Source organism: Schistocerca piceifrons, chromosome 8, assembly GCF_021461385.2.
Source record: "Schistocerca piceifrons isolate TAMUIC-IGC-003096 chromosome 8, iqSchPice1.1, whole genome shotgun sequence".
In the NCBI taxonomy this organism is placed as follows: domain Eukaryota; kingdom Metazoa; phylum Arthropoda; class Insecta; order Orthoptera; family Acrididae; genus Schistocerca; species Schistocerca piceifrons.
This window is the reverse complement of record NC_060145.1, coordinates 348,570,646-348,588,887: the sequence shown is the minus strand read 5'-3', so window position 1 is coordinate 348,588,887 and position 18,242 is coordinate 348,570,646.

Here is an 18,242-nt window from a genome sequence, read left to right as displayed (position 1 = left end):
AGGTTCAGGAGTGGATCAATATAAAGGTGAAAGGATATCAATGATACGATTCGCTGATAGCATTGCTATCCTGAGTGAAAGTGAAGAAGAATTAAATGATCTGCTGAACGGAGTGAACAGTCTAATGAGTACACAGTATGGTTTGAGAGTAAATCGGAGAAAGACGAAGGTAATGAGAAGTAGTAGAAATGAGAACAGCGAGAAACTTAACATCAGGATTGATGGTCACGAAGTCAATGAATTCCGCTACCTAGGCAGTAAAATAACCAATGACGGACGGAGCAAGGAGGACATCAAAAGCAGACTCGCTATGGCAAAAAAGGCATTTCTGGCCAATAGAAGTCTACTAATATCAAATAACGGCCTTAATTTGCGGAAGAAATTTCTGAGAATGTACGTCTGGAGTAAATCATTGTATGGTAGTGAAACATGGACTGTGGGAAAACCGGAACAGAAGAGAATCGAAGAATTTGAGATGTGGTGTTATAGACGACTGTTGAAAATTAGGTGGACTGATAAGGTAAGGAATGAGGAGGTTCTACGCAGAATCGGAGAGGAAAGGAATATGTGGAAAACACTGATAAGGAGAAGGGACAGGATGATAGGACATCTGCTAAGACATGAGGGAATGACTTCCATGGTACTAGAGGGAGCTGTAGAGGGCAAAAACTGTAGAGGAAGACGGAGACTGGAATACGTGAAGCAAATAATTGAGGAGGTAGGTTGCAAGTGCTACTCTGAGATGAAGAGGTTAGCGCAGGAAAATAATTCGTGGCCGGTCGCATCAAACCAGTCAATAGACTAATGACCAAAAAAAAAAAAAAAAAACAGAGGCATATAGGCAGTCATTTTTCGCTCGTTCTGTTTGGGAGTGGAACAGGGAGAGAAGATGCTAGTTGTGGCACGAGGTACCCTCCACCACGCACCGTATGGTGGATTGCGGAGTATGTATGTAGATGTAGATGTAGAAAATGAAAACAAAAAAGTTGTGTTCCGATCTAAAAATTAAAGCGAACGTGTCATGCATTAGAAATTAATACGTACTTTTACCGGGATGTAGACGGGAGGCTACGTAACTGGGAGCCCAAAGGCGTCTTCTCTATTGATGTCAGCTTTCAATTATCCCGCTAACAGATCCAACGCCAAGAAATGTCTCTAAATTTTGAGTCGGTGAAAAATTCAAAATAAAGGCAAGCATGTGGAAGGTACATGTTATCTCTAGAGAGGTGATGCAAGCGGCTGTTCACAGCAGGGCTCACACAGTGAAGCGAGCGACGGCGCGGACCGTAAAGCGAATTGCGGCCTGGGCGCGGCGGCGTGCCCCTCTGTGCGGCTGCAAATTAAATTTTTTCTTGCCGCGGCTCTGCTCTGCCCTGCCCTGCTCTGCCCCTCCCCGGGCTTTTTCTTTGCGGCCCGAGGAACCGCGGCGGCCGCCCGACGACAGCGGACCGCACCGCGCTCGCCGTGGCCGGCCTGGCATTCCGCCGACGCCGCCTTCCCCGCCGCCATCCCCATCCTATCCCATCCCATCCCATCCCATCCCATCCCATCCCTGAGGGGCTCATTAATCTCGCGGGCCTCCGATTAGAGAGTGGACCAGCCAGCGGTTTTTCAGGGACGCAGTCTGCGACACGGAACTGCGCTGTTCCCTAGTTCCTTCGACAACTCCACCGAGTCCCCATCACCCACTACTCAGATAATCTCTGATTCTGTTACGGTATCCATACATATTATAAAAATGTATTACGTATGCACATTCCAAATCTCCTCCTAAACCGTTTTTTAGCCGAACTTGGTACACATATGTAAGTCTGCAGGCTTTCGTGGCCGTTGTCACTGAAGTTAAAATCTTCTGGGTTATTAGGCCGCGTCATGTTTTTTATAAAATGATCGACGTTTCGACCCCTCTGCTGGGATCTTCCTCAGGATCCTCTGGTGTCCACTACCGCTAGAACACTGTGTTCTAGCAGTAGTGGACACCAGAAGAACCTGGGAAAGATCCCAGCAGAGGGGCCGAAACGTCGATCATTTTGTAAAAAACATGACGCGGCCTAATAACCCAGAAGATTTTAACTTTGGTACACATACCTCATGGTGTCTGCAAAGAATCGCTGTGTAGTAGCAACGATGTATCTGTCAAAGAGGTGGGTATGGGGCTGAAAAATAAATGTAACCCATGAGTCGCGAATACTCTGACTTTATTTATACAGTATGTGAGGATTAGAGCACTTAGGGACGCGCAACAAACTTCACACATATCTTGAAACTTTTAAGAAACATTTTTCTCCCTGACGATTAGCACAAAATGATGAAAGGAAAAATGCGTGCCGCTTACTACACTTTTGCTCTTCATGCAGCTAAAACAGCAGCTTCAGGCATCACTTTCTAATTTATTACTTCTTTATTACTAAATTTACTCGCCACATATTTTCAGACAGTATTCACATGTACCTCAGAAAACACCTGCAAAATTATATCATTATACGACACATAGTTCAGGACATATAATGTCGTAAACAATTAAGTGTGTGAAAAGATACCACTTCATGTGTTACAATTATATTTATTACTTCTTTACTAATTACTCTCTATGCAACACATTTATGAAACAATGTCAATTGATGTCGCTAAATGTACATACAACATTACATCACTGTACAATATAGGAGATATGACGGTAATAACCATTGAGCTGTGTGAAAATGAAACTCCATGGCGAAATTCGCTAGAGAGCAGGTCAATCATGTCTACAAATATGAATGAAATATACTAAATATATGATAAATATACATCATACCTGTATATGTGGGCAAATCTATGGATAAAAAGCTCCTCCTAAACCTTCATTCGATTTCAGACAAACTTACTATCTGTAAAGATGTACTATTGGGTGATAACCACGAACTACCTATTGGATTGGGGTGATAACATAGAGAGAAAAGGGGGTGGGGTCAGACAGAGATGAGGAGGAGGAGATTGGCAGAGAAAGTAAAGATGAGGCGATGGACAGAGAGTGTGTTTAGGAGGAGATGGATAGAGAGAATGTGGAGGGGGAGATGGACTGAAAGAGTGGGAAGAGGAAACAGACAGAGAAAGGGAAGAAGAGGAAATGGACAAAGAGAGGGGAGAAAAGGAGATGGACAAGGAAAGAAAAGAGGAGGAGATGTAATCAGAGAGGTGAGTAGCAGATGGACAGACAGGGGGGGAGGAGGGAGGTGGACAGAGAGGGGAAGAGACGTAGGTGGACAGAGAGGTGGAGATGGGACAACGGGAAGGATGGGAAAGGAGCAAATGGACAGAGGAGAGAGGAAGAGATGGATAGAGAGAGGAAAGTGGAGGGGATGGACAGAGACAGAGAAGCAGATGGACAGGGAAAGAAAATGACATGGATAGGGAGCGGAGGAGGAGGTTGTGGAGGTGGAGGGAGATCGAGGAGGAAGAGATGGACAGAGGAGGCAGTCGTAGGTAAAGATTGCAGAGGAGGTGACGGACAGACCGAGGGCAAACAAGGAAGTGGACTGATAGCAGACTGGAATAAATAAATACATACGCTGGCCGTGTCAGGTGCTCAGACAGTTCTTTTATATAACGCTCAAACCGACTTTGCGTCACCTGTACAAACTGATGAACCCAAGCATTATGAGCACTGCCCACCGCGAAATTATATGCCGCCTGTAGGAATTGCAGGCACGAGACAAGATAACGAAAGTACATTGGCTGATCAAAAGTATCTCAACACCTCTGTGTAATGCAGAGTTGACTACAAAACGATATACAGGACATAAAATTTTTATGTTAATAATTGGCAACCAATGCTGTACAATCGCAGTAAAGTGATGAGATGTTCAATTGACTCTTTTATTAGAACATGTTACGTATTTCAGGATTACACCCATCTTCAGACATCACAAACTTCATCTCCGTCCTAACCAACCATGCGTACAGCCTTGACAAGTCAAAGAAAGTGTCGAATAACATATGACTGCGACACAAGCAGTGTTGAAGCAGAGCCTATACGTATATATAGTAAGGTGTTGCAGTTTGTGATGTTTGAAGATGGGTGTAATCAAATGGCTCTGAGCACTATGGGACTCAACTGCTGAGGTCATTAGTCCCCTAGAACTTAGAACTAGTTAAACCTAACTAACCTAAGGACATCACAAACATTCATGCCCGAGGCAGGATTCGAACCTGTGACCGTAGCGGTCTTGCGGTTCCAGACTGCAGCGCCTTTAACCGCACGGCCACCTCGGCCGGCATGGGTGTAATCCCGAAACGCGTAACATGTTCTAATAAAAGAGTCAATTGAACATCTCAGGACTTTATTGTGATTGTACAGGATTGGTTGCCAATTATTGATTAGAAGATGCCACTAGAGAGTGATCTGCCAACATAAAAGGTGGGGTGGGGGAGGGATTGAGGTGGGGGGGGGGGGATGGAGGGGAGCACCCTGCTGTCAGCAGGCAAGAAGTAACAGCAGAACGACTCGGTCAGAAGAGCTTAGTGACTTAGAATGAGGACTAGTTCCTCTGCCACAATCAATAAAGGGCATTTCAAACTTCGTAAAGGTGCCAGAGTCGGTTGTAGGTGACGCGTGCGCTAAGTTGGAATGCGAAGGTAAGCAGTCGTCATGTACTGACTGGCGGGAACCCTCGAACGTTGTGGAGGATGATTAAGAAAAAACCACATTAAACCAACGGAAGGAATCACGCGTGAGCTCCGAAATGCTACAAGAAAGCACAAAGACCGTATGTAGGGAGTTACAGTCAGTGGAGTACAATGATCGTGCAGCTCTTTTTAAGCCTTATATTTCTGTAACCAGTGCTAAGCTACGCTGGAGGTGTGTAACGAGCGACACCACGGGACAGTGAATCACGAGAAAGAGTGACCTCGAGTGATGGACGGCGCTGACGACGCTTTACCCTGTGGCCGTCTGATGCAAGGGTTCCGGCTTCAGGTGTAGTAATAACACATAAGTACGGTGTTGGTGTTGTTACGTTGCGATGTGTTTTTCTTGGTCATGGTGTGCTCTCCTTATTGCGCTTAAGCAAAGGCTAATTGTGGGAGGATATGAACACGTTACCACATTGCGTGCTGCGTACGACAGAATATCATTTCGGAGTTTGTTTCATCATGATGATGCACCCTATCATAAAGCAGCATATGTGAGACAGTGGTTTGTTGGCAATAACATCTCTGAAATGGCGTGGCCTGCCAAGAGCCCCGACCTAAGGGAACACCTTCTTGATCACTTAGAACTCCACTTTTCTGTAGACCTTCAGTGTCAGTGATCACCAGGTTCTCTGATTTATGCTCCTGACCAGACGGTTATTCTTCGCAGACTTTCAGATACGAGATTTAAAGCGTCCTTATTAAACTAGACACCGTCGTAAAGGGTGCTCTGATACTATTGATCGGATAGTGGGTAGAAGCGGAGCCGAAACGAATTACATATCATGGCAGCGACGGCAGGGGACGGCTGTGTGAAAATCCACTTATATCAGAGTCATTGATGAAGGTCAGACTGTTATGGCGTAGCAGTAGGAACGAGCATGACGGATACGACGGAGGCGGTCTGCTGTTTGTGTGCTACTGTCGTGAGCGCCAATGGAAAGTAGCCAAGGGCTGTGAAACGACGAGTAGACGACAACATATTATAAGTCAACGCTTCATCACGCAAAGTAGAGAACGCAGGCTTGCCAGCTCTGTAATGCATGATAAGCAGATGAAATGTTGTTTTTTAAATAACAAGTAGAATATGCCACAATCGTTTAATTAAAGCTAAAATACATTAAGAACTAATTTTCTATGTGTAAATAAATCTGTGAAGTAAGGAGAAAAGATCACGAATTAAGGTAAGAAATATATTTTTTTGCTTTTCCGGTAAAGATTTTTCCAGAGAAATGTTTATGTATCGAAATTGTAAAGCAAGTTGATGGCAGTCGTCGTAATTTGTTTTTGGATTATATAAAAGCGGGAGCTGTGAGCTCTCTCTCTCTCTCTCTCTCTCTCTCTCTCTTGTTTGTTTTCGATGGCTGTTTCACAAAATGTGAGAGAGCCGCTCTCGTAGCTATAACTTTTGGTTAATTAATTACGCTCATGTAATTACAATAGCCGTGTTTGAATTAAGAATCTACTTTCCTTTTCCATTAATTACACATATTATTATGCTGGAGTTTTAGAACTTTTTCAGGCTGCAGTGAAGGAGAGTTGCCGACGAATAATTTGGTGGCTACAGCCGAACGCTACTAGTGTTCAATCGTCTATTACTTTATCAAACTTTTATTTCAGGGTCCCTGAGATCTCTTTTACCGGTCTTTTCTATCAGTAGCCGGGCAATGTAACTACGCAAACTGCGTAATTTTGAGATCAGTCACTGGCTGCTAAACAATGTGGTCGGTCAACGTTCTCCTCCGCGTGATGGGAATCTGATGCTGGTTGGCGGAATATATAATTTCATTATCCACAAGAAAAATTTTCTTTTCACCATTTTACCATTTCAGAAGCTTTAAATAAATATAATATAACATTACTGTTTTTTACATATTACTTGTATATTGGCGCAGCCAACGTGTTGCTCGAAACAAAATTGTTTGATATTAATCGGTTTTTTTTGTAGTGTTTTTCATGAATCGACTTTGTAGTTGGAGTCAAGGACAAATTAATGAAGGGTACACGAAACATAAATGAAATTAACTAATGTAACGGGAGTCAAAGCAAACTCCAAGCAACAACGCGGAAAAAAAGGTATAGTTATCAACATGTTAACAGTTACCTCTGCTTTCGTAATCTGCAACTCGTAGCTCTTTTAATTAATGGTAAATTTGGAATTTTCTGCATTTAGTGTATTTTGTAATTGCAGTATGCATGGTTGCTAAGCACTATAGTAAGATGAATATTTTTCCGCTGAACGAAAAGGAGATAAAACGAGCGTTAGTGGATTACTTTAGTTTGTAGCATCTATAGTGTCATTTTAGTAACACAACAATTAGTTTCTGGTCGATTTACGCTAATTATTCAGTGCGTTGTAAAGAAATTTTATTTCAAAGTAAATATCCAATTTGCATTATGACAAAGATATGTAAAAGTGAAAACGTGGATTCCGCATATAATAGTGTTTCTGAAAATAACGTCGATGGTGGTAACAATAGTAACGATCCAACGGTGGCAGAATCCGATGTTCAAAATGTGGAATCAGAAGCTAATGCGCAGGCACAAGCAATTGAAAGTGCCGAGTAAATACCTCCTCCCGTAGTAGATCCCATTTCCCTGTTATTCAATAAAATTGCTGAGATGATTAACGCACTCCATGGAGTGCGCTTCACGCATAAATACTAAATTAAATGAACGCGATGAAGCGCTTGCTTCACGCATAAATACTACATAAAATGAACGCGATGTAGCGCTTACTTCTCGCATAAACAACATCATTTTTAAAAGGGATAAACAATTAATTTTACAAATCTCTACGCAGGTCAATACTACTGTTGCTGAAAGAAATGTAGCGCTGACAACTCAAATAAATAATACCTTGACTAAACGTGACAAACAGTTCGTCACTCAAATTTCCACTCATGTAAATGAGGAATTAGTAAAAAGATTAAACACTGATTTAGGAACAATAGCTTACGAAACTATCAGCCTAAAGGAGGCATGCAAGCGTTTACCAAAAACCGTTTCCAAACTATCAAAAGATGTGGAAACAATACAATTAGCACAGAAGACAATGGAAGATATGATGCGCAAATTAACACAACGTGTTGACAGCCTGTTCGTAGAAAAAGAAGAAGTGTTAAAAACCAGGCTAGATGAGTTAAAGTGAAAAATTAAATACCCAATTTGCCAAGTGAATTGAGCCAAATGACAAAACGCTCACTGATGAAATAAATTCGAGTGGAAAGGCGCAATTAAACGAGCTGGGAGCGAAGCGATGGCCGAACTTGGCATGGGAAAACAAACGTTCCGCTCGGAAACAGACCACATAAAGCACATGATACATCACGATATTCCAGAGTGATAAGATGAAGTTTCGTCATAGGTAAGACAATTGCAACGTGCGGTGGAAACAATGCCACAACCGTCACGAGAAGAACCGACTATCGATACGCAAATGTATGTCTTTGTCCTAGACAAAAGACAATTCCATCCCGTAGTTTTTATACGTTCATTCCGGAACGTATTGTCCTGGTCATGGAGTGAGAGGCAGAGAATACAATCCGTTGCCTCACATATACAACGAAGCGGCGGTTTATGGGCTACCGCAGAGAACTGTATACATTGTCAACAATTTGAAAAGGGTGTTCTTGCTAAGTACTGGTCAGTGGTCGTACAAGAACGCCTTAGAAAACAGGCCTTCAGCCCAGAAATTTAGAACCCAAAGTAGGGTGGACTTAAGAAGTATTTCGAAAAATACATTAATTTAACTAGATACTGGGACGAGCCGGTCGCTCACAAAGATGTATTGCGCTTCTTAAAGGAAAAGTTGCCTGTGCACATAAGGGAAAAGTTAATTAACAGTCCCTGATTTTGACCTTGAATAATTTTTGTTAGTGCTTGATACCATGGAGCTAACACAACAAAATGCGAAAAGCAGCAATGACAACAATGGCTCGCAATCCACGAAAAAGAACGGACATGGCCACAATAATAGCCGTAAGGGCGGGTCGCGAAGTAAAGATGGCACGTAACCAATCGGACACGCACATGAGAATGGCAACAATGGTGGTCCACAAAACGGACAGGCATTCTTTCAAAAACAGAGACAAAATAGTAATCTTGGTTATCAAAATAATCGAAACGGGAACCGACAAAACAATAGGAGTCAAGACCACAATAATCAGTGGTCTCAAAATAGTTAAGAGCAAGATATGCCTGTAAACCAAAATAGCAAAAGCACTCCGTCTTCAGGCCACGAGTGGCCCACCGGGACCATCCGACCGCCGTGTCATCCTCAGCTGAAGATGCGGATAAGAGAGACATATGGTCAGCACACCGTTCTCCCGGTTGTTACGACGGTTTTCTTTGACCAGAGCCGCTACTATTCGTTCGAGTAGCTCCTCAATTGGCATCACGAGGCTGAGTGCACCCCGAAAAATGGCAACAGCACATGGCGGCTTGGATGGTCCCCATAGAAGTGCGTCCACACCGGACAGCGCTTCGGTGATCTCACGGGAACCGTTGTATCCACTGCGGCAAGGCCGTTGCCTAAAGCAAAATAGGAATAACTACAATCAGGACGTCCGGATAGTCAAGGTGGTTGAAGAGCCACTGACAACGTCCGGAGCGTCAAACCAAACACGACTGTATCGAGCTCCCCGAAGCCAGTCGCGGGACGGAATGGGGGCAATAGTTTGATGAACAGATAACCGATGTAATGATGAGACTGACAACCGTCAAGAGTTATTTTATGAGGTAGGCAATAATATTGAAAGTCCCTCGGAGTACGTGTGAGCCGCTGTTCGAGCAGTTGTGGGTGGTATTCCCACGACATTGATTTTAGATAACAGCGCAATAGTAAACGTGATAGTAGCACATTTCTTTAAGGAAACCGCTTCTGTAAAAATTCCGAATTTCTCAGTTGAGCACTGGTGCTATTGGGGCCAGAGGCCTGACTGTTACGTTACAAGCACGGATAGGTATAGAGTTCGATAACGTGACGGATCGTTGCACGTTTCTCGTTCTGAAAAATTTAACCGTGTGCTGTCTTGTAAGCATTGAATTCATGCGGGAACGTGACGCAAAGATCGACCTCCTGCATGGGAAACGCCATATCGGGTTAGGAGGTGAGGAGTTGGTTTTGAACCTGATAAAAACAGATGCAAAACACAGCAGACTGAGCCAAGGAATACAAGTATTCGAAGCTCGCACCTGAACTAAAGAACAGTGTGCAAAACGAAATAGATTCTTCGCTCATTCGATGCAGCTTCGATGAAGCGAAAACCTTATCGGACGAACAGAAAATGGAATTATATATGTTACTCGAGAAATACGTCGAGGTATTTTCATTAAAGCCTGGCTTGATTAAGGATTATGTTTACCGGATGGAAGTCATACCGCATAAAACTTACTGCCAAGCAACCTATTCCTTCCCGTGGTCCAAAAGGCAGGCTGTCAAACGGGAGCATCAGAAGATGATACACTGGTGTGTTATATAAGCCTTCCCTTTCGTCATAGAGCAGCCCATTATTAGCTGTGGGCAAGGCTGTCGGAGGGGTGCGCCTTGTTCTTGATGCACGATATATCAACAAAATAATTCTTCCGGTAAGAACCAGGCCGGAAATTTTAGAGGAGCAGCTACAGAAATTCCACAGAGTTCGGTATCTGTCGTCGATAGACCTCTGATGCTCGTTCTGGCAAGTGGTGCTCTCAGAAGATTTGCGGAAATAAACTACTTTCATCTTCGCCAGGATATCCTACCAATTTTGAGTGCTTCCCTTTTGTCTGAATGTCAGTGCTGGAGTATTTCTTTCAGCACTACATACAGTTTTAGGACCCAAACTGTTAAACTAGGTCACACTATATTTTGACAATTTGTTAATCACAACAGCTGCCTGTCAGGAACATCTGTCATTGTTGGACAGTGCGTTCAATAAATTTTCAGAGTACGGAGTTACTCACTACTTTAACAAGTCTAAATTCACAAGGAACCAGATGAAATTCCTTGCTCACATCATTTCGTCGGCGGGAATTTTGCCTGATCCCGAAAAGATTAGAGCCTTGGAAAATTGTACACCTCCTTCAACTAAGAAGCAATCAAAGGTGTTTCTCAGCCTCACTTTCTTCTTCAGAAAGTTCGTGCCAGTTCGGTTTGTGAACGATCTTGGTTTTTTGAACTTAGTGAGAAAGAATTGTCCGACAACTGTTAGGAGGCATTTGACATAATTAGACAGGCACTGGTAAAGTCAAATATCTTGCATCACCTGAACATGCAGAAGAATTTCTGCATCGCGACAAATGCGTCGTGTTCTGGTTTGGGGGACGTGCCTGTTTCAAAAAGACGACTTCGAGGGGAAACACGAAATTAAGGAGATTAGTTTTGCAAGCCGCATGCTCACAGAATGTGAAAGGTCGTTCTACGCCAATGAATTAGAGGCATTAGCTGTGATTTGGTCCATTAAAAAGTTCAACTACTATATTCATGGTAAACGTATCAGAGTGTATTGTTACACCAATGACTAGCCAGATGGACTCCCCTGTTATAAGAGTATGATTATGAAGCAGTCCATATCAGTGGCAAGCAAAATGTGGTAGCGGATGCTTTATTCAGGCATTCGCAAGGTCTGCCACAGTATTCGGATCTTATAGAACAGATGTCGCATTTCAAGGTACTTTTAATGGAAGATCCACTACATAAACAGTATTATCTAGAAATTTGCAGAAATAAAGACACACTACAGGATGCAGATACAAAATGGGTGAAAGTAAAGCGCACGCTCGCAGAACAGCCTAATCATAAGTTGACACAGTACTATCAAGTGTGCAGCAATTTATTGTTTCATAGGCAAAGAAACCAACCTCATCCCTGGTGTGTTCGCATTCCAGACAGATTTAAACAACATGTTATATGGCATGCCTATATAACATGGGGACACTTTGGTGTCGAGAAATGCAAACGAAAGATCGCACAGTACTGTTACATTCAAAATTCGCACCGGTGCGTGTATCATTTGTTACTCATGTGTACAGTCTGTCAGAAAAGATAACCATCTAATCTTTCTGGTAAAGAGCTCTGCATCCTATACTGAACCACAAACCTGGAGAAATTATTTCGATCGACATATCTATTCCACATCCACAAGGAAGAGGTGGAGCAAAATACTGGGTCATCATGTACGCCTTATTTTCAAAATATTTGCGATTCTATGACACGGAGTCCGCCGATGCAGCACCCATAATCAAACGGATCAAGGAAGATTATATTCCGAGATTCGAAAAACCGGATGACATATTATCCGATAACGCACCAAATTTCACTGGCAGAAAATGGAAAAGTTTTTTGCTACAAAATGGCGTCAAGCAAATTTTAATAAGTAATCTTCTTCCCGAATCAAATCGACTGAATGGATTTTTCGAGAATTCAACCGCTTCATTAGAAGGTATGTACCTCACAAGCAAACCAAATGCGTTGAATTCGTCACTCGTTTTGAGCAAGTGGTAAACAACCTGCCGCACACTTCCACACAGCAAATGCCAGCGTCGCTCATGTTTGATATGCCTGAGAGAAATTAGTGGATGAATCCTCTTCCGCATTTTACAGAGAGTAAATTGTCACGTGACGAAAGCATTAGGCAAGCTTTGGTTGCTCTTAGTTAAGCAGCTGCTTTGAGAAAAACAATGAGTGGGAATGATGCAAGAATTCAAAATTGGAGATAAAATCTTGTTGAGAACACACCATAAATCTTCTCTTTTATTAAGAAGAAACAAGAAACGGCAACTAATGTAGACTGGTACTCATGAAAGAAGTTACCTATTGGCCTATCCTGAATCACTGAAAGTTAAAGGACTTTATCAGCAAAAAGATCTGAAGAAATATGTTAAGTAAGGATATTTGCACAGATACCAAAGCATTTTCTCTTTTATAATTTTACCTACCACACTGTATGGTGAATATATACTCTCTTTGAAGTTTTATGCTGAACTTGTCATACTATGAAAGTGTATTGCACAATGAAGAACGTGTACTAGTGTGCCTAAACTGAAGGCATGAATTTTATCAACGATATATAGATAGCATTAGAAGCTTATAAAACTGCTGACTTTTGTGTGACATTGGAAGCAATAATGATCTTTTAGTTTTAAGTATTTTCTGGATATAAGTAGCAGTTAGAAAATTTTCTTGTGTATTTTCCTGGAAGTAGGTTTATGTTGCCAAAAATGACTATGTAACGAGAAAGTATCTCACTACAACAACAGAACTGAAAATGAGGACTAAGTAATTTGACAGTGAAAAGATTATTTTCAGCATTAGTTACATGAAGTCTAGATGTTCATTATGGAAGATATTTCTGCATACATCACTTAAAGTGTAGGATAAGGGAAAGTGCTAAACAGAAGCCAAATGACAATTAAAGTTATGTTTGTATAAATTGTTGCCTAGTACAAACATAAAGAGATGAACTGTTACTGCAACTAAGTGTATATAGAGGACGAGACAGTAATATTCAATGTAACTGGTTATATTGTGGTAAGCATTTTCTTTTTCAACTTTAGTTTCTATGGCACAAATATGTGATACACTTATACACTGACTACTACCAAGTAAATGACAATTAGTTAAACCTGGTAGTGAACTGTATGGAAACGGAGTGCATTCTCAGGTCACATTTATGCTATACAGGGTGACATCAAATTGAGCCGATCATTTATTGGAAGGAAGATGTACAGGCCATGCAATAAATATAGTCAAGCTGTTAGTATGTAAGCAACATGAAAGATAGCATTTCTAGTTGATTTCTAGTTGATAAGTCCAGCAAGATAGTACAAGGTGCTATTGGACTTATATTTTATTTTTTATGTGAATATTCATGTTTATGCTAATCTCTTACGTATCTACTTCATGTGAGTTGACATGAATTCTGTATTGAATTAGATAATTGCTATGCAAAGGTATACTGTCACAATTTCATCACCCTGATACATTATATGTTAAATGATGTGAGACCGTAAGTTATGTGAGCATATGCGGGGCAGGGGTTTAGATTTTTGCCACATGCGATTCAAATGGTTCAAATGACTCTGAGCACTATGGGACGTAACATCTGAGGTCATCAGTCCCCTAGAACTTAGAACTACTTAAACCTAACTAACCTAAGGACATAATACACATCCATGCCCGAGGCAGGATTCGAACCTGCGACCGTAGTGGTCTCGCAGTTCCAGACTGTAGCGCCTAGAACCGCTCGGCCACCTCGGCCGGCGGTCGAGATCCAATGACTGTTAGCAGAATATGGAATCGGTGGGTTCAGGAGGGTAATACGGAACGCCGTGCTGTATGCTGGGTCCCAACGGATTCGAACCTGCGACAGTAGCAGTCACGCGGTTCCGAATTGAAGCGCCTAGAACCGCACGGTCACCACGGCCGGCGCCACATGCGATTTCGGATGCATGTGTTAATTTCGTCATTGCAATCTGTACTGTATGGATTTTGTTTATACTTTGCTCTTTGCCGATCCGTATCTGGAATGGGATTATTTCGAGCGTACATGGTAACAAGACGACAACCTAGCTAAGGACGCCAATTGTAAGAAAGACAAATGTGAAAACTTTGTCAGTTACTTTGTACAAGAAGTAAATGCGATCCAGGAAACGAACAGACTGGTGTGGATAAGAAAAAGGGACTAATTTATTTATGAGTGATTGTACAAAAGAAGATTGCGACGTAAACTGGTGGATAATGGTCGCAATGGGACACTCAGGCGAGTGCCGTTGTGAATCCAAAATGTATGAAGTAAATAAGTGTTACATGAAGTGGACAGTTTCTATGTCAACTGCACGCCAGCCAACGCAAAGAGAAGTCCGGTGCACATGACTTGTCTTCGACGTGTGCGCACACGTTGACGCATGTATCCTCACACAAAAGGGACTATGTGAAGGTATTATTGCACTATCGAGGTAATGGACAAGTAAGACCGCCTCGTCAATAAACAAACACCATGTGAAATGTGATTAATTGTCGCCGGACACAAAATTTGCAATTATGCACTGAGTGAATTTTTTTAACAGTTCTAAGCAGTGACTCTGCAGAGTCGCTCTTTAACTGCCTGTAGAGAACACAAAAAAGCATAAACGAGTACTGCTTGTTGAAGAACTCAGCGGTCAAGAACTCGACTCACTTACTTTGAAAACACGCCACGATCTCTAGACAGCGGTGCCCACTACAAACTAGTGAGAAATAAAGTCAATGTTTACAATGCTATAAAATAATAGTAAATGTAAATTTAGATAAGAAAAAAGACAGGCCTGGATCGCAAGAACAATATACGCGGAAGACAATAATGAAAGTGAAATGTATTGTACTAATCAAATTTTTCTCTAGGGGAGCTCCGCAATATTGAACTAATTTCTGTAAAGCTGATACTGCCTTGCTTCGATTTTCATGTCACAACGGGCGCAACCGATGGTCACGTGTATGGAGCAAGCAGGCGTGGGGACGCGGCCAGCCGCCAGAGCCGTTCCAGCTACGACGGGTATCAAGCTGGGCGGCGGGTTTCCTGGAATTGTCGCCAGAGGTCACCGCACGAGCCGCCGGTCCTGCGCCCTCAGCAGAGGACGCCAAATCGAGGAAGCGTTGTGATGTGTCAATCGGACGCACCGCGCGTGTTTTGTAGTTACGGACAAGTGCGTCAGGATTTTTATAAAAAAACAGATAAAAGGAAAAAGAGATAACAAACTCAGAAAGAAATTACGTATGTAGTGCTATATTTCTGTATATTTACTAAAAGTTTATGAACATTTTCAAATAATCAAATTTATTTGAACAAATTTTAAGAAACAGGTACACAAAGATAGTAAAGTGGAAAGTGTATGTACCAAACATTTTCTCTAAAAGAACTGCCAAATAGGCAGTGTATTTTGTTAATGATTCTGTTAGAATATGATATTTGTTTACTCCTCTGTAACACAGTATATACTTGTGCTAATATTACCACAGCTGAATTCTTGTTTTGTAATCCTAGAGGCAAAATAAGAAACAAGTGTTCAAGAGGGCATTGCAATGATGCTTTTTGAACACACTACTGGCCATTAAAATTGCTACACCACAAATATGACGTGCTACAGACGAGAAATTTAACCGACAGGAAGAACATGCTGTAATATCCAAACGATTACCTTTTCAGAGCATTCACACAAGGCTGGCGCCGGTGGCGACACCTACAACGTGCTGACATGAGGAAAGTTTCCAACCGATTTCTCATACACAAACAGCAGCTCACCGGCGTTGCCTGGTGAAATGTTGTTGCGACGCCGCGTGTAAGGAGGAGAAATTTGTTCAAACAAATTTGATTATTTGAAAATGTTCCGACTTTGATAAATGTCGGATTGTAGACTATCGCGATTGGGGTTTATCGTATCGCGAAACTGCTGCTCGCGTTGGTCGAGATTCAATGACTGTTAACAGAATATGGAATCGGTGGGTTCAGGAGGGTAATACGGACCGATTGAAAGGAACATGTACAGGCCATCCAATAAATATAGTCGAACTGTTAGTATGCAAGCAGAATGAAAGATAGCAGCTCTAGTTGATAAGTCCAGCAGAAGATAGTACAAGGTGCTATTGGACTGATATTTTGGATCCCAACGGCCTCGTATCAATAGCAGTCGAGATGACAGGCATCTACGTTTGCAAGACAACAACCATGTGCACCAACAGTTTGACGACGTTTGTAGCAGCATGGGCTATCAGCTCGGAGACCATGGCTGCGGTTACCCTTGACGCTGCATCACAGGCAGGAGCACCTGCGATGGTGTACTCAACGACGAACCTGGGTGCACGAATGGCAAACCGTAATTTTTTCGGATGAGTCCAGGTTCTGTTTACAGTATTAAAAAACTAGAAACCCGCCTCGACTGCGAAAAAAGCACCTAGGTACTTTTTTCACAGTCGAGGTGGGTTTCTAGTTTTTTAATATATTATCCAACGACTGCTGACGCGCTGCAATGTTGAAGATTCTGTTTACAGCATCATGATGGTCGCATCCGTGTTTGGCGACGTCGCGGTGAACGCACATTGGAAGGGTGTATTCGTCATCGCCATACTGGCGTATCACCCGGCGTGACGGTATGGGGTTCCATTGGTTACACGTCTCGGTCACCTCTTGTTCGCATTGACGTTACATTTCAGATGTGTTACGACTCGTGGCTCTACCCACGACCCCTGCAAAACCCTACATTTCAGCAGTATAATGCACGACCGCATGTTGCAGGTCCTGTACGGGCCTTTCTGGATACAGACCGGCACATTCTGCAGATCTCTCTCCAACTGAAAACGTCTGGTCAAAGGTAGCGAAGCAACTGGCACGACACAATACGCCAGTCACTACTCTTGATGAACTGTGGTATCGTTGTTGAAGTTGCGTGGACAGCTGTACCTGTACACGCCATCCAAGCTCTGTTTGACTCAATACACAGACGTATCAAGGCCGTTATTACAGCCAGAGGTGGTTGTTCTGGTTATTGATTTCTCAGGATCTATGCACCCAAATTGCATTTAATGTAATCACATGTCAGTTCTAGTAAAATGTATTTGTCCAATGAATACCCGTTTATCATCTGCATTTCTTCTTGGTGTGGCAATTTTAACGGTCAGTAGTGTAATAAATAGGGTATGCCACAATCGTTTAATTAAAGCTAAAATACACTAAGAATAAATTTTCTCTGTGTAAATAAATCTGTAAAGTAAAGAGATAAAATCACAATTTAAGGTAAGGAATGTATTTTTTTTTCTGTTCCGATAAAGAGTGTTCCAGAGAAATGTTTATGTATCGAAATTGTGAAGCAAGTTGAAGGCAGTCACCGTAATTTGTTTTTAGATTATATAAAAGCAGGAGCTGTGAGCTCTCTCTCTCTCTTGTTTTCGATGCCTGCTTCACAAAATATAAGAGTCGCTCTCGTATCTATAACTTTCGGTTAAATAATTACGCTAATTCAATTACGATAGCCGTGTTTGAATTAAGAATCTGCTTTCCTTTTCCATTAATTCCACATGTTATTATGCTGGATTTTTAGGACTTTTTCAGGTTGCAGCGAACCCTAGTTGCCGACGAATTGTTTGGTGGCCACAGTGCAACGCTACTAGTGTTCAGTCAGCTATTACTTTATCAAACATTTATTTCAGCATCCCTGAGAGCTCTTTTACCAGTCTTTTCTATCAGTATCCGGGCAAAGTAATTACGCAAACTGCGTGATTTTGAGATCGGTCACTGCCCCCTAAACAATGCCGTCGGTCAACGTTCTCGTCGGTCTGATGGGAATCTGACGCTGGTTGGCGGAATGTATAATTTTATTATCCACAAGAAAAAATTTTCTGTGCATCTTTTACCATTTCAGAAGCGTTCCCACGAGCAAAAGCGATAATCAGTGGAAGCATGTCACCTGGTGGGATGAATCGTGTTTCGAGTAACTCCATGTCGATGACCTGTCCGGATTTGCTCACATTGAGATGAACGGCTGCAGGTCGGCAGTATTGTGCTATGGACGCTATTCAAATGGTGTCCGTGGGGCATACGGTAGTAATCGAGGACACC